This window comes from Beta vulgaris, chromosome 9 (assembly GCF_026745355.1).
Source record: "Beta vulgaris subsp. vulgaris cultivar EL10 chromosome 9, EL10.2, whole genome shotgun sequence".
NCBI lineage: Eukaryota > Viridiplantae > Streptophyta > Magnoliopsida > Caryophyllales > Amaranthaceae > Beta > Beta vulgaris.
The window spans coordinates 23,570,308-23,595,037 of NC_079210.1; the positions used below are offsets into that span (position 1 = coordinate 23,570,308).

At 38.7% G+C, this 24,730-nt stretch overlaps 1 non-coding gene across 1 annotated transcript; it reads left to right on the top strand.

The window, feature by feature from the left end:
* Positions 1–22,111: 22,111 nt before the first annotated feature.
* On the top strand, positions 22,112–22,218 carry LOC125493870 (small nucleolar RNA R71). The gene has a single exon (XR_007270197.1). It is a non-coding gene; the product is annotated as a small nucleolar RNA R71 (small nucleolar RNA).
* The last annotated feature ends 2,512 nt before the right edge of the window (positions 22,219–24,730 follow it).

Sequence of the window (24,730 nt, forward strand, 5' to 3'; positions counted from 1 at the left end):
TGTTGACACCAACCAAGCAATAACACATAACTAAAAATCACACAATCATAACAGAATTCCTTTTTATCTTTGGATTAACAAGTGTTCACAACTTATCAATCAAGACTCCTTTAACTTCTTTTTATACTTTACTAACTTGCTGTTGAACCTAGCCAACAGTAAACTTTACCTTATATAGGTATAACTGTACTTACCAAATAAGATCCAGGTTCTTAATAAGATAATAATAATACTCAAGAATCCATGTAAAACATGATTCAATCTTACTTACATTAATTCACTCACGAATTAATACATAAATGACTTATCTGCTTGCATCAAACTTCCATACAAACATTTATAATCATAAATACTTCTAGTTTACATGTAGCACACAGGCAAATAACATGTAAAACAATTCCAGTAAATCATATATATGAACAAATAGAGTCCTATACATGATACTAATAAATAAAACATTCTTAGAGCATGTTTCTAAATCATATAGCACGTAGACAATGTACGTACCTTGTATAAACAAATCTGTAGGCCACTTTTACGCTCTAAAAGTCTCCTACTACGAAATCTCCGCCTAGAAAATAAAATAATGAAATAAATATCTCGTACTAAAAATTTACAGCAACTTTAAAACGATCAAAACTCCCTCACATGTGTTTTAAAATCGTTTTTATGTATCAAACTTTCGTTATTTTTAATTAATCCCTAGTATAGTACAACTATTCTAGTGATTAAAAATCATTTAAAACCCTTAAAATACTTATTTTCTGAAATTACAGCATTTATAAAATTTTATAAATCTTCTGAAAATATTTTAATACTATTAAAATTATATGCTAACCAAATCTCATGATTTATATTTATAAATATAGTTTCTAGTGATTAAAATCCTAAAAACTATAAATTTCATAATAAAAACTGAAATAAACTTAACATATAAAATCTGGAATTTATTATACTAATAAACATAATGGCCGAAATATTTTTAGGCATATAAACAATAATTTAAATCATAAACATGCTAATTAATAATAAAATAATATAAAAACTAGTACTTTAATGGAATCTTGAAGAGGAAGAAAGAAAAACAACCACAACAATGGAGGAAGAGCAAGGCCGGCGGCAATAGCAGCAGCAACGGACCGGCGGCAGCGGGTTTCTTGGCTCAATCAAAGTTTTGTGACGTTTCTTGTTCAACAAGAAACGTTACTTGAAGAAAAGAAACAATTTTTGAGAGAAGATCAAAGATGGCGCACAAAGGAGAAGAGAGAGAAAGAAAAGCGCGAGTGAGAGGGAGGAGAGAGTCACGTGGAAGAGGAGAGAGAAATAAATGTGTAGGGTAAAATTTGGGTTTTTAGGATATTTAAATAGAGGCTTTTCCTTTTGGGCTTAGGAAAAGAGATTTTAATAAATAAAACTTTGATGACTAATAAGATGGGCTCATTAGGACTTTAGTCATCAAATAACCCTTTCCCTTTTTATCACTTTTGGGCTTTCGATTCCAATAAGCTTCCTTTTTAAATACGTTTTTAATAATTAAAACTCTTATTAAAATATGCTTAATTAAAACATTACAAATTTTATTAAGCTATGAAAAATATTTTTAGTTGACTTTTAAAATAGTCAACCCTTTTTAAAAGTCAAATCATTTTCCAAACTCATTTGGATTTAAATATAACTACATAAATACTTTAATATATTTATGAAAATTCTTTAATATTGTGGGGGATTACAAGAATAGTATGCTACTGAGCCTCGGCTCATGACGTTTTGTTTTCTGTATCAGGTACTGATGATGATAACGGGATGACGTAGCTGTGAGGAGTTGTTAGTTTTAAGCTTCCTTAAAAGCACTTATGATTTAGTTTATGTCAAACTATGTTAATTGTTAAGTTTCAACTTTAGTCTTTATTAATGGATAATTATGATGCTTTAAGTTATAATATGTTTAAGTTATGAATTTATGTTAGCCTTGTGCTTTCTAATCGGAAAGTACGGTGGTAACGCACCGACCTTCTAGGTTCCGCTGCTAATGACTCTCTTATTAACCTAATAATGATGATTAGAGGTCGGGGCGTTACACTACCCTTGCGAGCAGTACTGCTCCGATCAGGATCTCCCCAAACAGATGTAATCCCAATGTTAAGCCCAACTGTTAACACACTCCCATGATGGTATTTCCCCTACAGAGCACGTGATAGAGCATCATCCATCCGACCTGGAACAAACTCTCCTTCATTCTCTTTACTTTTCCAATCATCCCGCGTCTAATTAAAAAAATTCGTATAATTAGTAGAATACAAGGAATTAGATAAGAAAATATTATAAAATTTGAAGAATGCTTACAATAGACTCTTTTATCTTTTGTGTTTCTTCATTAGGGAAGAAAAAATTTCCATCCTTATCTTTTTTTCGATCTCGCGAGAAGCCATGGCAATGTTCGATCCGGCAAGGAGGAAATCACTGATGATGTAGAGGAGTCAACATATGATGATGTAGAGGATGAAGGGATATACCCTTTGTGTTTCCAGACAGGATCATCTCTGCATATGACTTTTGACCCAAAAAATGAGGATGCTTGTTAGCAGCCTGAAACATTCTTGCTTTTTCACTTTTAGCCTAATATAAGATTTAGTAACTAGTCAATATTATAGAACCAAATCATTATATAATTTCATATGATTGTAACGTACATATTACATACCTTAAACTCCTTAGAGCTACATTTTTTCACAAACTGGTCCCAGATCTCTTGCGTGATGAAAGGATAGAGTACATACGGTGGCGTATCATTGTTAGGCCCCTTCCTCTTTTTTGTGATCCATCTAGTCACCAATCTTGACTTGAAATCTCTCCACCGCTTATAACAAGTAGTCAGGACATCTCGTCTCTTCCTCGCATCCTCTTCTATTCCAAACTCTCTCTTCAATATACAAAAATAAACCAATAATACACGATTAATATAACAAACATGATCTCAATTATATTAAGAGAATAAGGTTACTTACTTACTTTAACATCTTCCCATAAGTCTCTTTTGCCTTCTGGAAGATCATCCCAACTGTCGTACAAGATAAACACTTTGCTTCTACTGATTTCGCCGCTATGTGTCTTGTACGCATCAACATACTCCCTAATCAGACATATCAATTCATCCCATTGAAGTACTCTTTGGACCTCGTGTTTGGAACATATCCCTTTTGTAGGACCTCTTGGCCTGCTCAATTTTTTCTTCCTAGCAGCTCCATCAGTAATCTCGGACTCAGATGCATCACACATTATCTCATCTTCCATCATTACACCTAAAACCAAGTACATGTTAGATTCATCAATAAAGTAGTACAAAATTATTTTAACAAAGCACAAAATATATAATTAAAGATTATGAAAATTAACAGTTGAGTCAATATTACATAATTTACCTATTAATTAGTTTTTTCTTTGACAACGTAAAATCCCTCATTATGGTCTCGACGAATGTAATTTGTGTCTAGATCTTCCCCTAATATACTTGGAATGACTACTGCAATGACTCTATTGAATTGTGTATCGTACTCTTCTTCATCGTGTACATCATCAATTCGAAGTATTCTCCTTTTTCCTTTGATGACAACAAACCAATTTGAATCGGCAGGGTCAACCATGTAGAATACTTATTTTGCTTGTGATGCCAATATTAAGTTATCTTCATGATGCCCTAACCGGCTGAAATTGACTAATGTAAAAAATTCATGTTCATCCTTCTTAACATCATGACGAATATCAACCCACTTGCATTGGAAGAGCGGAATCTTGAAGTCGACATAGTCAAGCTTTAATATCTCTTTAATGAACCCATAGTAAGACTTCATCGTATCAACAATCGTTCTATCCCATTTACTTTTATACTTTGATGACAAATACCCCATCGTAACACTACTGTTTTGTATCGTCGATTTGTCATCTTGCCGCTTAGTGTAAAATGTATAACCATTGATGTCATACCCTTCATAGGAAAGAACTTGCATCTCTGACCCATATGCCAACCATCTCAACACATTCGATACATCATTAGGAGTGTCATATAATTGGTTCATAACTCGTTTCTTTAAACAAATCAACGAATGTCCGATTATGCTCAATCATCAACTCACGTTCATTCTTTAATGGATACTGAACACTAAGCATAGTCATATGCTCATCTAAATAAGGATAAAATTGTTTCAGATTTTCTAACACGATCAATTCTGATTTTCTTTTCAACTCTCCATCAAGATACAATTTTTTTTCTCCCAATGGTACCACAACCATCAAGCCTTCCTTCATGTCCAGATTTTCGCAATCCAATTGCTTGTGCGCGTGCTAGATACTGACTTACATATTCAGATACTTCCTCCGCAACTGTTCTTTGGACAATACTTACTTCTGCTCTGGCTGGATTCATCACTTTACCCTTCAAAGTACCCACATGTCTTTCGAAATGCTACATATACCTCATACAGACGGGCCACAAAGTTTAATTTCTCAGACAAGATGAATTATCAAATGACGCATGATGTCAGAGAACGATGGTGGGAGGTACATTTCAAATCGACACATCGTCTCTATTACATCGACTTGCAAGTCATCTAGAGTGTTAGGATCAATCACCTGGCTAAAGATAGTCCTGAAGAAGAACCACAACTTTGTGATCGTTGTCTTACTTGGGAATGCAAAATTCCTCGTATTGCAACATGTAATAAATGCTGCATCAAGATATGACAATCATGAGATTTCAAACCAACGAGTTACAAGTCCTTCAGTGAGACAAGGTTTCGAAAATTTGACGAGTATCCAGCAGGAACCTTTAACCTATGCAGGAGTTCACAAAAACTGGTTTTATCCTTCTTAGACAAAGTGTAGCTAGTCGAAAATAAATAGGTTCAACTTTATGAATATGATCTAAATCTAAAATCAAACCTGTCTTCAAATCCAATTAACTCATAAACTTTTTTCTTAGTAACCAAGACTACTAATTCATATGTATTACATATTATGTACTATCCTAAAACTTAAATGTTAGACATCTCACAAATATTAGGAGTTTGCGCATCAATATCCTCTTTATTTTGGCAAAACAACAATAGTAAAAGGGAAAAGGATAAAATAGGCAAGATGAAGAAGATTATGATTTATTCTATTTGACTTATTTTTCTGAAAATTAAGAAGCTAATAAAAATCATAATAAGAAGAAAAAGATCAGGAAAAATAAGAAAATTTTCAGATTAAATTGAGAGAAGTTACAAAAAGTTCATAAAAATATAAGGTCACAAAAAATTATTTGGAGCGAGCGAACACACACCCTGAAGTTGGACTTGAAATTTGAACAACAATTTAACAAGTAATCTTTGAATTAACATGGAAAATGCCATAATTCAAAAATATACAAGATGGATACTTGGGGGAAAAAAAGCAAAAATAGCTATAAGAAAATATATTCCTCGGGATCCAAATTTAATATGGACATGAATTTGAATAACAAACAAACAAGTTAGGAGAAAATAAGCTAGTAGAATTTAAATAGAAAAGAAGAGATAAAATCAGCTAGTTTGAGGAATAAGCTAAGTGTTTACAATATTAACAAAACCAAAAATGTGAAAAGTTAAAAGAGGGAAACACGAGAAAACTTTTGTGTGTGTGTGTGTGTGTGTGTGTGTGTGTTTGTGTGTGTGTATGTGAAGAACTTTGATGAGGTTACTTAATTAAAGGGTAATGTGTCATACTTTGACTCGAACCTTTCAATAAGACTACCCATCATGGATTACAAGAAACAAGATTTCAAAAGAGGGAGAAAGTGAATATTAAAAGTTTTTTAAAGAAAAAAAAGAAGCAAAAGTTATGACTTGTGTGTTTTTATCTGACATGGTTGTTCAATTCATACATTTTATCATAAAAATATATTTAAGAAACAACACTAAATTAAACATCAACTAGTTCTTATAAAGTGTACAAAGTAAAGAGAACAACTAACACTCATATGACCTCATTGCTTTGGAGGTCATTATTGTTGGATGAATATGGGAGGTCATTATTGTTGGATGAATATGGGAGGTCATCATTGTTGGATGAATATGTCATAACTCTAGTGTGTAGTTGACAATTGCTGATTCACAATAGTAAATACAAGAGAAAAGATTGTAGCTTCTTAGATGAGGAAAACTTGCATTGTAAGGGTAAACAATGTATGATGGAAGTGGTGGAAGAAGTGAAATTCTTTCACGATTGGAAAAACTAACAACTAAAAGCTAGATTTGGAACTTGCAACATGAGCAATCCTAGTAATGTGCTGCCACTTGGAATTCATAGCGCATGATTCCTTGAATAGCCACGTTCCTTTGTTACTCAATACCCTCTTGAGTGGGTATTTTGGGTTTCTTCTTTGGACATGATAACCTCAATTCAATTAACATGCTCTGAATTTGTAAATTTTCCAGCTAGGGAGCCGCCTCCAAATATGGATTTTTTCAATTAATGATTGACAAGATCATACCAAGCTGAAATGTGATTAAGCTCTTTTAGTACCTTTATCACTTTTATCTTCTCCTTTTATCCTTTATTTTCCCATTAATTTCCTTATTTTTTTTATAATCTTCTTCCTTTATGGTCCTTTTCGTAAATATTTAGTTTTTTTGACCCATTTTCAAGTGAATATTGTGCATTTGGCTTCTTAATTGCTTTCTTTTTGTCCACTATGTAGGTAACATAATTATTGGAGGCCTACTTGTTTGACCAAACAATTGGAAATGAGGTAGAAACCAAATGGAGCAAAATGCACTTGAAAATTTGTTAGGGAGTGATTGAAATGGTCATGTCTACTAAACCTCTTATTCGATTGAGGTGATTCAAGTTGGAGGTGAAAGCTCGTTTTCACAACTTTTTAAGGATTGGTAAAATGAGGTAGATATGCATATTTTTTTGGGACGATTGGTAAAATGGTGATTAAGTTTGAACACGTGTTTGCATCCACCAAGAATTCTCAAAATAGGTCAGAAGATTGGTGCACCCGCAACAACAACAAATATGCACTCGTTATTACGAAATAGTGCACTTGCACATGTTTCTCGTTCTCCATATTACTTGGCAAAGAGCATGGTGTGCCCACACCACTAATAATGGTACGCCCGCATCATCTGAGTTTGATGATATTTTTAAGGCTAATACTTGAAGGGGGTCTTCTTAGAGAGGATTTTTTAACCAGATTTTACTTTTTCACATTTTCAAATCTTGAACTTTTAAGAGAGAGAAAACTTGGCGTTTTAGCGTTGAATTGATGAGTTTAGTTTGTCATCAAATATTGAATTTTCTACAACATTGAGGTACTTTAATCTATTATGTAGCATTTTCAACTTTAAATCTCTACTTTTATTTGTTAAGTTTTTTGATGCTCATGTGTTTGCAAGTTTTCATGTTACTTTTGTTGATATAGTTTTAACCTACGAATCATGTTTAACACTAGATTAGTTATTGATGTCAATTTTTTAAATAAACATCCATAATTAGTAGTAGCTTTTCATATGTGATTTTAGGTATAAAGCTTGGAAAATGAGGATTATTGGTTTGTGATGTGATTAGGAGTTGATCAATGCTAAATAGTGTATCTATTGATGTAGTATTGAGTTGACTAATCTTGATTTGGTTGTTGGCCACCATCATTATGTAGTATTGATTTATTCATGTTTTTCCATGTAATATTGAGTTGATTTCTCATGCTCTTGTGTATTAAGTAACTAAGCATAAAGAACACTGACCCCTCTTTCATCTTCCATCCATAGGTGTTCAAAGATATTACCTCCATTTAGTATGTTACTTTAGATAAGGGGTGTGCACCGGTCCGGAACCAACTAGACGCTGGACTAAAATCTGCAATCTTTTTGGAAAGGTATATATCCGGTTCGGCCCGATTTTGGACCTGTTGAATTGGAATATGCATTTTAAAAAGAATTTTTTTTTATTTAAATTTATATATATTTATAAAATAGATACACTAAATTTATTAATTTTAACAACAATAGTTTTAAAGTTAATAAGAATTAGGTTTTGAGCTTTCAAAATTTATAACTTTGATTTTTTTTTTTAACCTTTAAACTATTTTTTTAACAAAAGAAAAAACAAAAATTCCGGTTCAATCGATCCAGACCTTAATTTTTCGGGTTTGGACCGGAGCGAATCGAAAACCCAAAATCTTGATTTTTGATGCACCTGGGAGTCTGGGACTGGAATGAAATCCTCGTTCCAGTACAACCCTACCCTTTGCACACCCCTAACTTTGGAACCCTTTTCAACTACTCACCCTCAAAATTGACAATTCTATACCCACTGAAAGATTTTTCTTCCTCTTGATTCAACATAACCTTCTCCAACAATTCCATGGAACCTACACTATCTACCCTTTTAAAAGTTAGTAAACAACCCTCTTGCCCAACTGGCAAGAATTACCCGAAATCCATAATCAACTACAAATAACATTGCCAATATTGTGAAATCAAGGATATCCTCCAACAATGAAGAAAATTACCAAATAGATTAAGAAAGGAAACAACTTATTCATACCTAGCACAACTATAGAAAACCGAACTAGATCAAGAAGTGAAGTACATGCCCGTTGCACTCAGATTCGAAATTTACAGCTATAAATTCGGAGTAAGTTTTGAGCCCCAGCTAAGTTGGAGTATTTGGTATGTAGGACAAAGATTACGAGGATAAATGGGTGAAATAAGGATTGAGAATTGATAAGTTGTAGAAGAATATAATATTACTTATTCCTTGTTTGGTATCCAGTAGAAATATATAAATAAATAATAAATAACAAAATAACTAAAAGACCTATACCAATTTAGTAACTCTACCCGTCATTCATTTTCATCATTGGCCAAATGTGTTCTTTTTCTTCTCCAAAATCCTTATCCTTCTTTCTTATACCTCCCTTCTTAGACACAAGATTTGCGGGATAATATGTCTTTTTTTCCATTCCTATCATTCATTTTCATTAGAGGACAAATGTGTTTTTTATTCTCCAAAATCCTTATCCTTCTTTCTTATACCTTCGTCCTTAGATATAGGATTTGCGGGATAAGATGTCTTTTTTCCCATTCCTATCATACTTCCTCTGTATTTTTTAGTTGCAACATTTATTTTTTCACACTTGTCGAGATGCTTCTTTAGACATTGATAGCTTTAATTGCGTATAAGTAAAAATATAAAAATTTGATATTTGAGACGAATCTAATACGGTTTTTTTACCAGGTACACCTGAGGTTTCTTAATATTCACCTGGTACCCTCGCATTTTTCAATATTCACCAGGTATCCCTAAGGTTTGGAAAAATTCCTAAAATGCCCCTACCGTTAAGTTTCCGTCACATTCTTAATTCACCATTTACCCCCCTGGTTTATGTGAATTTAGGATTTGACGATTGCCAACATTTATACTCGTATTTCATTTCTCTCGCCACAACTCACCACTGTTACTACCAATCACCCAAGAATTCCAATTGAAACTGACATCTTTGAATTTCTTGCAAAACTTTAGCCGAATTGGAAGCAACCCTATGAATAAAGTGTAATTACTATATGATTCAGTCCAAATTCTCTCCTGACACTAACACAATGAGCTGAGGAAGCTTAGTCTTCTACAACTACACCGACGAAAAGAAGGGAGCGAGGAGGAAAGGAAATAGGGTTGTTGTGTTGGTGGCGGCAGAAGGCGACAAGAGGGAGGCTGCAGGGAGGGGTGTTGCAGTGGTGGCAACAAAGACGAGAGAGAGTGGGGTGAGAGTAAGAGAAATAGCGGGGGAAAGCAGTGAGATTGAAAGGAGGGAGGCGACTGCTGGGCAAAGATTTTGGTGGCGCTGGCAGAGCTCTCCGGTGGCGGTCGAGAGGTGGAGCAATGGTTACAAAATCTTTTTCTTAGCTTTTCAAAAATGTTACAAAATATAACGTTAAATTAGCTTTCTAAGTTTTTTGTTTATTTTTTTGGGAAAAATACCAAAAACCAGAGAAGATTTTAAGTCTTATCCTCTACGTACCTCCATGAACGCTGCAACTTCCTCTCAAACCTTGAATAGAATCTTCAATTAATTTGATATCAATCAATAAATCGCATAAATATTTACGAGAATATACTCAACTTTTTGGAAGATTTTTAGATTCACAATCATGAACGAGAGAGAATTAAAGATCTAATTTCTTTAAGAGTTAAATGAAAGAAAGAGAAAAAAAATGGAAGCCCATATTTGAAATAGAAGAGAAAGAGAATTAAGGTTTCTTTTCTCAAATAGTATGTGAGAGAGAGAGGGGGGAGAGAGAGAGGTGAGAAAAAGTATATGATAAAGAGAGATGAAACACAAGGTTATCTACATATAAGTACGAGGAGAAGAATAATGCATAAGTGGTGGCATAAAAAGAAAATAAAACTGTAAAAAATTATCTATAGTAAATTAGTGAATGTATAATTGGTGGTATGAACACAATGCATTTTTAAAATCCAACTAAAATTTTATTTGTAATACAAAGAAAATATCATAATATTAACATTTAATTTAACCATACAATAATTAATCATATTATTGAAATTAATATTATAAAACAATACATCATTTTATTATATATGATCTCAACAATTATTTTTATCAAACACTTAGGCCTTGTTTGGTTGACAAAACAAATCATGGGAAGTGCAAATTCCTAGGAAGTAGAAGTATATGAAGTTGTTTGGTTGACAAAACCATTGGAATTTGCACTTCCTAGGAAGTTCTAATTCCTCCAAAATGGAGGAAGTTACTTACCTAGGTGCCCCTAGGTAATAGGAAGTTATACTTCCAACTATCAACCAAACACAATTTTACACTTCCCAGAAATTTCAAATACATGGAAAAAATAACTTCCTAAAAAGTATGACTTCCTATATACAACCAAACAAGACCTTATATATTAAACAACTACTTTCACATCTAAAAGTTAACAACTATTATTGCCGAATGATAAGACGTTTTTAGTGTGTCGTTAAGGCACTAAGAACCGCTTTCCAAACAATATTTATAAGTCCTAACAAGCAATTACTAAGCGAATAGTAAGGGCAAGTCAAGGGTCGATCCACAGGGAAACAGGGATTGGTTAAAGTTTATCTAGTCTAGACTACCTAATTGAAAGGGTATTTGGGGGTTTGAAAGAGTTTTGGTATCGATTAAACCTAACTAATAGCACGAACAAGCAAATAACACAAGTTTAAATATCAGATAAAAGACACTAGAGTTAAGGTTACTAGTATGAATAAGAATGGATAATGATTGTTAATGCGATTGTGGAGCAACGAAGACGATTATGCAAGGTTTAGTTTTCCTCTAAAATACTCGAGTCCTCTCTCGAATGGTCCTCAAGAGTAATCACTTAACCAATCAATTAAATCCTCTCTCGAATGGTCTTTAGTTAATTGATTAAGAGATTCAATAAGTATGGAAAACCCCTAATGAAGGATCCCCTTAATTTCCATCCAATATCTTGGCATAGAAATTAAGTTGATTCTTGGGGATGATAAAAGAGTTCAAAATTCGATTTAGAACATTTGAAATCAAAATACCAAAGCATAAATGTGATCAATATCTATCCTAAGGTCTCAAAACACCAAGATCAATGCATAAACTTCTCCATACATCACAATCACATCAACAACATATTTAAAACCCTAATTCATACTTTCACCCTAACCCTAGATATGAAACTACTCACTAATCATGGAGTTTAAGCAACTAAACATAAAATCTATGACTAATCTAAGGTTAAACATGATTAAGAAATTATTAAACTAATAGAAATCGCAATTATTAAACTAAGAGAATGAAGATCTAAAATAATCTAAGAACATAAACAAACACCAAGAGAATGAATTAAAAACTGAAACTTTGAATTAAGATCAACGAAAAGTACCTTCAATGTCAATGGAATCACGAACTATGATCACTAATCTCAATTATCAATGAAGACTAAAGTGTTTTCTCTCTAATACCAAACCCTAAAATATTCTCTGAAAACTAGAATGAAAGCGTAAGTCTAAAACTAAAAGAGAAAAAGGGTTTAATGAACGATTTTCTATTCCGGAACGCATGCTGCGGGCGCACCAAAAGGAGGTGCGCGCGCACCATGCTCAGGTGCGGGAGCACCATACCTCAGGTGCGGGCGCACCTGAGTCTTCTGTCTTTTTGTAAAAGTGCTCCATAGATGGTGCGGGCGCACAATGAACAGGTGCGGGCGCACCACATGTCAGGTGCGGGCGCACCACATGTCAGGTGCGGGCGCACCTATGTCTTCTGCCTCAGTCTCAATTCCTCCGTCAAAATGTGCGGGCGCACATGTAGTTGGTGCGGGCGCACCAGACGCAGGTGCGGGCGCACCTTGTGCGTGGTGCGGACGCACCAATGTCGTCTGTTTTGTGCTCCAAAACTGGTCGATGGTGCGGGCGCACCAGTAGCGTGTGCGGGTGCACCTTGTTGTGCGAGGCATACCAAGCGCACCTCAGGCTAACTCTCAGCCTCTAGCTCGTTCCCTTGTGCCATGTCTTGCATTTCTCGGCCCCGAAAAGGGTCATACCTGCAATAGAAATGCGAGCAAACATGGTGAAAGCATATGTGCTAGAAATTCGATCAAAATATATCGAATATCTAGCAAAATGTCACTATGATCAAGTATGATCAAGTGAATGAAATAAAAGGGAAAAGTGAGGAGAAAGAGGGAAGAAAAGGGGAAAAAGGGAACCAAAAGAAGCCAAAAAGAAGCCATAAAGTGCGTTAAGAACGCACTTATCAAACTCCCCCAAGCTTAGCGTTTTGCTTGTCCTCAAGTAAACCAAGAATGAGAATGAAGGAAAGAAGAAGAAAGAGAGAATCAGAAGAAAAAGGAAACATGCAACAAACTATACTATATGCTCTAAATGCAAGGTTACAAGCATGACATGCAAGCTAAATGAGTTCATAGCAAGATTTAGGAGACCAACCAAACACAAGAGGGAAGATGATTAGGAAGCACAAGAGTGACTATAAGGTTATCCACCGATCAACCGAGTCTTTTTGAAAGAAAGCTTTCCAATGATGATTTCTCACCCTTTTCCACTTCCAAGACCCAAGTTTGACTCCTCCCTAGGGATGCTCAACCATAATATCTCGCCTCTACCACGTTTTGATGACCCTCGTCATGACTTGCACAAAATCTCGCCCGCCACTACTAAATAGATCAATTCCAATCTAGAAGTCAAAAGGGACTTTGTTAAGGTTGTAACGGGGCTAGGTTAGAGGTGTGGATTATATTCTAGGAATGTGGTGCAAAAAGGGTAAGTGGAGTACAAACTAGGGGTAGATACTCCCCCAAGCTAGTCCTAACACCATTCTCAATTAAAGAGATCTCACACATAGTCTTGAATTTCACTTGTTTCTTTTTCACTTTGTGAACTTTTTCATTTTTCTCATCAATTTGATCTTTCTTTCTTTTCATTTTCAATAATAAACCAAATTAAACAATAAGAACTTTCTTTCTTTTATTTCTTTTGTCTTTCTTTTCCACAAAGTTTTTTTTTCAATTTTTGCTATCATACAAGCACATTAACTCACTTTCAACCAAGACTTAATTTCAAAACAACTTAACTCAACACAAACTACACATGCACTCCACTTTGGGAAAAGTTTGGCCATGACTCATTATGTGGGTTAAGCAAAAATAGGATAGAAAGGCTCAGATGGGTTGAGAAGCGAATATTATGCAGGTATTCAAGCTTTTGGTTTTGTAGCTCCTATTACTAGCAAAAGAAATGCCCTAAATCATTCTCTTAGAGGCTCGTTCTTATGTAATCTTGGGGAGCTAAAATGCAAGTCACAAGTTAGGCGATCAATGGTGAGGGTTGTGAGTGAGTCTTACGAGGTTCTTGGCCCTCCTTCGGGATTCATCGCACAAGGGGCAAGGCAATCCATTCATCCAACTCGCTTAATTTCAAAGAGACTCTACCAAAAGTTATCGGTTTCAAGAGACGCTTAAAGTCACAACAGGGCTTCCAAAATCATCAAGTCTAATATAAGGAAGGTCTTCCAATCGAGACATGAACACTTTAGCCACAAATCATGCATGCAACCAAGCTATCCTAAATGCAGAAAAAGGAGAAGAAAAAGAATAAAAGAGGAAAATGTTTTTTTTTTTTATAAAAAAATGCAAAGCAAAAGCAAAACAAAACTACCAAAGCAAAGCTATACAGGTGAAGAGAAGTCAGCAGGGGTGGGGGAAATCAAAGCCAACAGACAGGAACAATCACCAACTGATACCGAAAACCAATGAGACCCCTAGATTCTAACCATCAATGACCCCAAAACTCCCAAAGATATAGACATACATGCAAGTCCCCAAGCTTAAGCAAAACTCCGCGCTCGGAGTTGCAAAAGGAGGGAGAGGGAAGGGGGTTATGAAAAGCTCCTAATAGTTCCCACCATTACCCCCATCTGGAGGGGGGTAAGGAGGGAAATACCCACCAGAGTACCCATCAGGATAGTAGGATGGGTAGTGGGGGTAAGGACGGAAAGAAGGCTCCTCAAACGGCCCTTCTCGAGGGTCGAAAGAAGGAGGATAGTGGGGATGGTTAGGGAAGGGAGGCTCATGTCCGGAGTGGACATTGGCGAGGTGAGTGCACCAAGCCACTCGAGACACATGGTCGAGGTCGGTGCGGATACCGGCTAGAGTAGCAGTAACCGCATGGTGATTGGCCTCCTGAGAGGCCTGCATCTGGGCTATGGCTGCCATGACGGAGCCCATGTCGAAGGATTGAGAGGAGGAAACTTCGGCCACCTCACTCTAAGGAATGCGGTGGTCGGGCCTCGGACCTCTCGGAGCGCGTGGAATGCGCTCCGTAGGAATGGGCTCAGGGATAGCCCGTGGGATGTCATGGGCAGGGGGAACCCGCCAACGGTTTTCACAGTTAGCGGGGAGGTCCTAAACGAAGTCGGGCCCTATAAAACAGTAAGGTCTCCCCCCCCCACAAGCCAGATGCAGTTTTCCTTTTTATAATTACGCAGAAATTTCATCTGCTGCAGACTCGCACCATCCAATCTGTTGGACTGACCAACAGTAGGCACGCTAGCTTCCAAGCGAGCCAGTTCATCGTCCAACTCGAGGTAGGACGCTAACTGGGTGACCATTCCACCACAAAGGATCTCCCCAGTCACCGTAGTACCCCCCCGAATCTCCAGCAGTCGGTGAAGGAGCAGCGCAGCAAAGTTAATTCTGGCTCTATGGTGGGCCCCGTCAGTGGCCAACCAAAGAACCAGCGACTCGTCCTTCCTCAACTGTCCTACTTCCTGTTTAGGAAAGATGGTGTAAACCAACATCCTATGGAAGTAACGGAGAGCAAGATGGATGATCTCCGACGCTTTGGACGAATTCGTCCGAAACGGAGTCGTGCCGTTGGTGATTTTGGCCCACCAATCTTGCTCATTGTATCCCTGCCAGATGGTGCCCAAAGGGGCATCACAGGGAGCTCGAGAATCCATCCCGAATGCCTCACAAAATTCGTCGAAGGAGAGTGTTCTAGCTTGATTAAACATACGAAATTGAATAGCTAGAGCACCCGTGCCCGGCTCCTTACTTATGTTCAACGTACTCAAGAATTCGAGAGTGAGTTGATCATAAGTAGGTGCATGGACGTCAAGAAAGTCCGATAACCCGACATTACCTGCCATCTCCCTTATCATCGATTCGATGTTAAGGTAGTTGCATGTAGTGTAGTCATAGAACTTTGTGGGACGAAACGTGCGCTCAGAAAGTTATTGAAAAATTTGTTTATTAGCGGCATTGGGAAGTTTCACAGCATAGAGGGGAGGGGGATTAGAGCTGGACGAGGGTCCTTGTGAAGAGGACCCGGTCTTTGCTCTCTTAGACCTAGAGGAGCCTTCACCACTACTTCTTCCTATGGTGGTAAAGAATTTTTGTTTTGCAAAAAGAGGAAGGAGAAGTGATGATCTCCTGCAATGACACAATCACAAAGCGGACGCTCCACACAGAGAAACACTCAAAAAGAAAAATCGAAAACACACAAAAAGAAAAATCAAACCACACAAAAAGGAAAACACACAAAAAGAAAAATCAAAAACTAATCCTAAGATCTACCAGCTAGCCAATCCACAATTAGTAGCAACCAAGTTGCTAGCAATCAAGAGTATCACCACTCAAAGAGACTTTCAAGCCAATTTCACCAAACCAACCACAATTATGCACAAGAATCAACAACACCTAAAAATTTATGCAATGTAGTTCTCAAAAAGTCAAAATATTATGAATTTATCACAAACCACAAAAATTGCACTTGTTCACCACATCATCAAACACAAATATGACCAAAGTTCATGAATAATCAAAAGAAATTAAGGAAAACAAGCATGCAATCTAAAAGAAAACACACTAGAAGTCCAATTTAGTAGATTATTGATGAAAAGGCAAGGGTAGAAGGGAGTTACCAACATGGACATGAAAATCCCCAAGTTTGAAACCCTAGAAATCAAATCCTTGCAAAACCCCAATTTTTGTGCTCTTGAATGTTGTAGAGAAGATGGTGATGAAGATTCCAGTGATAAAAGTCGTAGGAAGTCGCCGGAAAAGTGTCGTGGTGGCCGGATCTAGAGAGGAGCAAGAGAGAGAAAGTGAGTGAGTGTGAGAGAGAGTTTCGAATTATGAAGAAGATTGAGTGAGGAGGGTCGAAAAAAAAAAGTCTAAACTCGCGTTTTTTTGCCCAGCCGGGTTGGTGCGGGCGCACCTCTCCCTGGTGCTGGCGCACCAATCGAAAAAAATTTCAAAAAAAACGTTTGGTGCGGGCGCACCTTGTGTGGGTGCGGGCACACCTTTTTTTTTTTGAAATTTTTTTGTAAGGTGCGGGCGCACATTGACTAGGTGCAGGAGCACCAAAGTCTTCTGTTTTTTTCTGAAAAACATTGTAGAGGAAGGTGCGGGCGCACCTGCGAGATGTGCGGGCGCACCAAACTAAATTTCGAAAAAATTTAGAATGGTGCGGACGCACGTCCACGCGTGCGGAGCACCTAACCTTCTGTTTTCTCACTCTTTCTTTTCGATTCACTCATTTCTCTTAACTTTTCACAATAACTCAGATGTCCCAATGTAGCTCTCATGGCTAACTGATAAATCAAAATTCTAACTAACAAAAGAAAAATAAACTAAAATAAAAGAAAGGAAAGAAAAGAAACGGGTTGCCTCCCGTGTAGCGCTTGTTTTAAGTCATTAGCTTGACTAAAAAGGATACATCCATCATGAGAGTCGCTCAGGTGAGCGAAGAATCAAGCAACCAATGGAGCCAACAGCATGCGAATCATGGTAGAGCTTCAATCTTTGACCGTTCACCCAAAATGAACCGTTCTCACCCATAACTTCATAAGCTCCTATAGGAGTAGTCTTCAACACGGAGAAGGGACCCGACCACTTGGACTTTAACTTTCCGGCGAAGAGCTTTAGTCTTGAGTTGAACAACAAGACATTGTCCCCAACCCGGAATTCTCTTTGTTGAATCCAATTATCGTGCCATTTCTTCGTTTGCTCTTTGTATAGTCTAGAATCTCATAAGCGTCAAAACGAAGTTCTTCCAGCTCTACTAGCCTTTCTTTTCGAGCTTCTCCGCCAAGTGAAGATCCATGTTGAGCTCCTTAACTGCCCACCAAGCCTTGTGCTCAGTTCAACCGGCAAATGACATGCTTTGCCATAACAAGGCGTAGGGAGTGGTGCCTATGGGTCTTGAAAGCCGTGCGAAGAGCCCAAAGAGCGTCATCAAGCTTCAAAGACCAATCCTTTCGTGTCCTATTGACCACTCTCTCAAGGAATTCTTTAACCTCTCGATTCGAGACCTCAACTTGGCCTTGGTTTGGGGGTGATAAGGAAGACCTACTTTGTGATTCACCCCGTATTTCTTCAATAGAGCTTCTAATTGCTTTTTGGCGAAGTGTGAACCGCCATCACTGATCAACACCGGGGCACCCCAAATCGAGGGAAGATGATCTTCTTCAAAAGCTTGGTGACTACCTTATGGTCATTGGTGGAGAGGCAATGGCTTCAACCCATTTTGTCACGTAGTCGACCGCAACAAGAATGTATACATTCCCACAGGAAGGAACGAATGGCCCATAAAGTCGACTCCCCAGACATCAAACGGCTCAACCTCAAGAATGTTCTGTTGAGGCATCTCGTGTCGCTTTGTGATGCCACCACTCCTTTGACATCTATCACAAGCCACCACAAATGTTCGGGCATCCTTTTGCAATGTTGGCCAGAACATACCACATTGGAGCACCTTAGCAACAGTTTTGCTTGCTCCACCGTGCCTCCACATGCCAAAGTATGGCAATGATAAAAAGAGGCCATCTCATGATTAGGAACACACCCCTAAACACTCATCAGCACACTTCTTAAAAAGGAGCGGGTCATCCCAGTAGAACCTGAAACTTCTTTTAAGAACCGCTTCCTTTGTTGGGAAGTAAAACCATGAGGTTCAATCCCACAAGCCAAATAATTTGCATAATCAGCGAACCATGGAACCTCATTTTCAGAATGGCGAACAATGCTTCTTCTCTCAAATCTTCCTCGATAGGAATCTCCTCCAGATTGTCAAGAGGGAGGCGAAAGATGGTCAGCTACCACATTCTCCGTCCCCTTCTTCTCTTTCATCTCAAAATCAAACTCCTGAAGAAGCAACACCCACCTAATGAGCCTAGGCTTGGCATCCTTCTTACTCATCAAATACCGGACCGCAGAATGATCCGTATACACCACCGCCTTATTACATGTCAAGTAGGAACGGAACTTGTCAAAAGCAAAGACCACGCCAACATTTCCTTCTCCGTAGTTGCATAGTTCCGTTGAGCATCATCCAGAGTCCTACTTGCATAGGCTATCACATGAAGCCTCCCTTCCTTGCGTTGCCCAAGAACAACTCCCACTGAAAAGTCACTAGCATCGCACATTAGTTCAAAAGGCAAGCTCCAATCCGGAGCTTGCACAATGGGGGCAGAAGTAAGGGCTTTTTAAGAGTTTCAAAAGCCTTAGTACAAGACTCATCAAACTCAAAATCAACATCTTTTGAAGTAGATTCGTCAATGGTTTGGCTATTTGAGAGAAATCCTTGATGAAAGCGCGTAAAAACCAGCATGTCCAAGGAAAGCACGAACTCCCGTCACCGAGTTCGGTGGCGGAAGCTTCTCAATAACCGAAACCTTTGCCGGATCTACTCAATACCCTTTTTCGACACTTTATGCCCAAGACAATGCCTTCCTCGACCATAAAGTGACACTTCTCCCAATTCAGACAAGGTTCGTCTCTTGACACCTTTTTAACACACATTCAAGATTAACCAGACATGTGTCAAAAGACGAACCACACACACTAAAGTCGTCCATGAACACTTCAATGGAATCTTCTAGCATGTCAGAGAAGATTGCTGTCATACACCTTTGAAAAGTGGATGGGGCATTACACAAACCAAAGGGCATCCTTCGATATGCAAATGTCCCATACGGACAAGTAAAGGTGGTTTTCTCTTGGTCATCCGGATGAATGGGGATTTGAAAGAATCCGGAATAACCATCGAGAAAACAGAAGTGTGAATGACGAGCAAGCCTCTCCAACATTTGGTCAATGAAGGGAAGGGGGAAATGATCTTTCCGGGTGGATTTGTTCAGTTTTCTGTAATCAATACAGACTCTCCACCCAGTGACAGTCCTAGTTGAGATTGTTTCTCCTTTCTCATTCTCAACTATAGTCATGCCTCCTTTTTTGGAACCACGTGAATCGGGCTCACCCACTTGCTATCTGAGATAGCATAGATGATTCCCGCGTCACGTAGTTTCAAGATCTCCTTTTTCACAACCTCTTTGAGGTTGGGATTGAGCCTTCTCTGATGCTCGATGGAGGAGGCATTACTATCGATGAGATGGATACGATGCATAGCAAGAGAAGGGCTTATCCCCTTAAGGTCATCAATCGAATACCCAATGACATCTTTATATTTTTGCAAAATTCCAATCAGTTTGATATAGAAATGTCATCAAGACTCGAATTGACAATAACAGGATAAGTACATGCATCATCAAGAAAAACATATCTAAGAGAGGAGGGAAGGGGTTTGAACTCTACCTTGGGAGGAGGCTTAGAACACTCCTCTTTATCAGTGGATGATGTAGCTAGAACCTCAAACGCCTCATCTTGCGTTTCATCTTCCATGTCCAAGCTAAGGGTGTCGGTAAGTGTAGCATACAACTCGTCCCAGAATTATCCACACTCATGGTCGTCCTCTACCTCATCTTCACTAGGCTTACCCGGCAAATTTTCTCCATCATAGGTCTCTTCATGTCTTAGAGAACTAAACACCACCCGCTCATTAGCTACCTCAACCGTGATTGTGTCGTTTTTGCAGTTTATCACGGCACCCAAAGTCTTTAGAGCTTCTCTTCCCAGAATAAGAGGAGTCTCAGGATCTTCCTCCATATCCATCACCACAAAGTCGCATGGTACAAACACATGCCCAACTTGAATCGGTATATCCTCCAACTCACCACAGGGACTCTCACAGTGCGGTCCGCCAATTGAATCTTTTGCGCGTAGGATGAAGAGGAAATTTCAGGTGCTTTGCAATAGAAAGGGGCATCAAATTGACACTTGCTCCAGATCGGCCAGTGCACCCTTAGGCTCTAATCACCTATCTTCACCGGCAAGGTGAAACTCCCGGGATCTCTTTGCTTCTTGGGCATAGTTCGTTGCACAAGAGCACTCACTTGGTAAGGTAGGGAGATAAGCTCATCTTCAAGTTTTCGCTTATTGGAGAGGATCTCTTTCAAGAACTTAGCATAAGCTGGCATTTGAGACATAGCCTCAAGGAATGGGATGTTGATTTGCAGGCTCTTCATCACATTTAGAAATTTAGTGAACTTGTCACTCAACTTTCTCTCTACCAACCTATGAGGATAGGGAACCGGAGGCACATAAGATTTGGTTGGTGGAGGTGATGGCAATGGGTTTTTGTCACCAACTTGAACATGTGACTCATCTTTCTCCTCAACTTCCTCTTTCTCAGTTTCCTCAGCTCCATCCTCCTTCTCAACAACCTCAGCTTCTTCATCCTCTCTAACTCCCCATTCGGCATCTTAGGACCCGCATAACTTGTTCCCGACCTCAAATGAATGGCTTTGGCTTGATGGAGGTTGGGGTTAGGGATGGGTTGGCCTGGAAGTTGATTTGGGGGGTGAGGGATTCTTCTCAGCTACTTGGGCAATTTGGGTTTCAAGCATTTTGTTGTGGGCTTGTAGCTCTTGAAACCTTTGCTCATGGTTTTGGAGAATTTGGTTCATGGATTGGAGTTGTTGGAGAATTTGGAGAGAGGTTGGATCGGAAGATGGTGTAGGTTCGGGATTTTGTTTGGGGAAATGGAAGATTGGAGGGAGGTTTTGGGTTGTTGGTCCTTTGATGTGGAGCTTGGTAAGTGTTGGACCCTTGTGAGGAGGAACCACCTTGGTTATAGTTTTGGTTTTGGTTATACCCTTGCGCAAACCCTTGGTTGTGAGCTTGGTTGTACCCTTGTTGAGGTTGATTCCATCCTTGTTGAGGTTGGTTGAATCCTTGGGTGTAGTTTTGTTGAGGTTGTCTCCAACCTCCTTGTTGATTGTTCCTATACCCTTGGTTTCCTTGATATCCATCTCCTCTTGAATTAATTGCCGCCACATGCTCCGAATGGGTACCTCCACAATAAGAAGTATCATGGTTAGTACCACCACAAATATCACAAGAAAAAGAGTTTACCTGTGAAGGAGTAGACGATGCAAGATTGATCTTGGAGAGCTTCTGTTCGAGTTGGTCCATCTTGCTTGAATTTGATCCATGGGGTCAATTTCAAACTTTCCGCTCTTCTTAGGTTGAGCACCTCTTCGTCTTCCACCCCATGAGTAGTTCTTGATCACTTCCTCAATTGTGGACTCAAGTTGTTCTTGCGGGATCTTAGATAGTTGACCTCCCGCTCCAGCATCAAGGTTGGCCCGTGAAATCGGATCAAGACCATCATAGAAAATCGCATGAGTAGATTCTTGTTGAACTCATGGTGTGGGCATGAACGGATCATCTCCTTGAACCGCTCCCAAGCTTCGGCAAGTGTCTCATCGTTCTCTTGCTCAAATGAGGAGATCTTCCTCCTTATGTCCGCAGTCTTCCACTCCGGGAAGTATTTCTTCAAGAAGCCATTGTGACTTCTTCCCATGTAGTAAGGAATTAGCAGGCAAGCTCTTGAGCCATGACTTTGCTTTTCCGGTAAGAGAGGACCGGAACAAGTGCATCTTGATGTAGTCAGGAGAGACATCATTAGTTGTTATCATGGCACAGATCTCAAGAAACCTGTCGAGATGGTCTAGAGGATCTTCATCTGACCCCCCACAAAACTGCTCTGCTTTCACCATCCGAGTATACTGAGGGTGAATGCTGAAGTCGAATTCCACCTTGAAGAACATAGGAACCCGGATTTCCGAAATCCCTAAACAGTTGTGGATTTGCTTCACCCATTTCTGATTCAACTTCACTTGATGTACTTGAGATTGGTGAAGAAGGCTCGGAACCCAAAGTCAAATTTTCCAAATTCTTCCGAAGCTTTCGCAAGTACGGTCGATTTCAGATCTAGAGGCAATGTGGGTGAACCGTGAGTTCTTCTTCTCATGTAACACAACAAAGCTAAGCAGAGGATTAGCAAATAACAACCACAGTCAAAAAGAAAATAAAAGAAAAATCAACTAAGCAAACTAAACTAAAATATACTTCAATCAATAGCACAATTTCCCCGGCAACGGCGCCATTTTGATAAGAGGTTTTTAGTGTGTCGTTAAGGCACTAAGAACCGCTTTCCAAACAATATTTATAAGTCCTAACAAGCAATTACTAAGGAATAGTAAGGGCAAGTCAAGGGTCGATCCACAGGGAAAAGGGATTGTTAAAGTCTATCATAGTCTAGACTACCTAATTGAAAGGTATTTGGGGGTTTGAAAGAGTTTTGGTATCAATTAAACTAACTAATACACGAACAAGCAAATACACAAGTTTAAATATCAATAAAAGACACTAGAGTTAAGGTTACTAGTATGAATAAGAAGGATAATGATTGTTAATGCGATTGTGGAAGCAACAAGACGATTATGCAAGGTTTAGTTTCCTCTAAAATACTCGAGTCCTCTCTCGAATGGTCCTCAAGAGTAATCACTTAATCAATCAACTAAATCCTCTCTCGAATGGTCTTTAGTTAATTGATTAAGAGATTCAATAAGTTTGGAAAACCCCTAATGAAGGATCCCCTTAATTTCCATCCAATATCTTGGATAGAAATTAAGTTGATTCTTGGGGATGATAAAAGAGTTCAAAATCGATTTAGAACATTTGAAATCAAAATACCAAAGATAAATGTGATCAATATCTATCCTAAGGTCTCAAAACACCAAGATCAATGCATAAACTTCTCCATACATCACAATCACATCAACAACATATTTAAAACCCTAATTCATACTTTCACCCTAACCCTAGATATGAAAACTACTCACTAATCTGGAGTTTAAGCAACTAAACATAAAATCTATGACTAATCTAAGGTTAAACATGATTAAGAAATTATTAAACTAATAGAAATCGCAATTATTAAACTAAGAGAATGAAGATCTAAAATAATCTAAGAACATAAACAAACACCAAGAGAATGAATTAAAAACTGAAACTTTGAATTAAGATCAACGAAAAGTACCTTCAATGTCAATGGAATCACGAACTATGATCACTAATCTCAATTATCAATGAAGACTAAAGTGTTTTCTCTCTAATACCAAACCCTAAAATATTCTCTGAAAACTAGAATGAAAGCGTAAGTCTAAAACTAAAAGAGAAAAAGGGTTTAATGAACGATTTTCTATTCCGGAACGCATCTGCGGGCGCACCAAAAGGAGGTGCGCGCGCACCATGCTCAGGTGCGGGAGCACCATACCTCAGGTGCGGGCGCACCTGAGTCTTCTGTCTTTTTGTAAAAGTGCTCCATAGATGGTGCGGGCGCACAATGAACAGGTGCGGGCGCACAATGAACAGGTGCGGGCGCACCAGATATAGGTGCGGGCGCACCACATGTCAGGTGCGGGCGCACCTATGTCTTCTGCCTCAGTCTCAATTCCTCGTCAAAATGTGCGGGCGCATGTAGTTGGTGCGGGCGCACCAGACGCAGGTGCGGGCGCACCAGACGCAGGTGCGGGCGCACCAATGTCGTCTGTTTTGTGCTCCAAAAATGGTCGATGGTGCGGGCGCACCAGTAGCGTGTGCGGGCGCACCTTGGTGTGCGGGCGCACCTTGGTGTGCGGGGAATACCAAGCGCACCTCAGGCTAACTCTCAGCCTCTAGCTCGTTCCCTTGTGCCATGTCTTGCATTTCTTGGCCCCGAAAAGGGTCATACCTGCAATAGAAACACGAGCAAACATGGTAAAGCATATGTGCTAGAAATTCGATCAAAATAGATCGAAAATCTAGCAAAATGTCACTATGATCAAGTATGATCAAGTGAATGAAATAAAAGGGAAAAGTGAGGAGAAAGAGGGAAGAAAAGGGGAAAAAGGGAACCAAAACAAGCCAAAAGGAAGCCATAAAGTGCGTTAAGAACGCACTTATCACCGAACAAGTGGTATGGAGTATCAAAT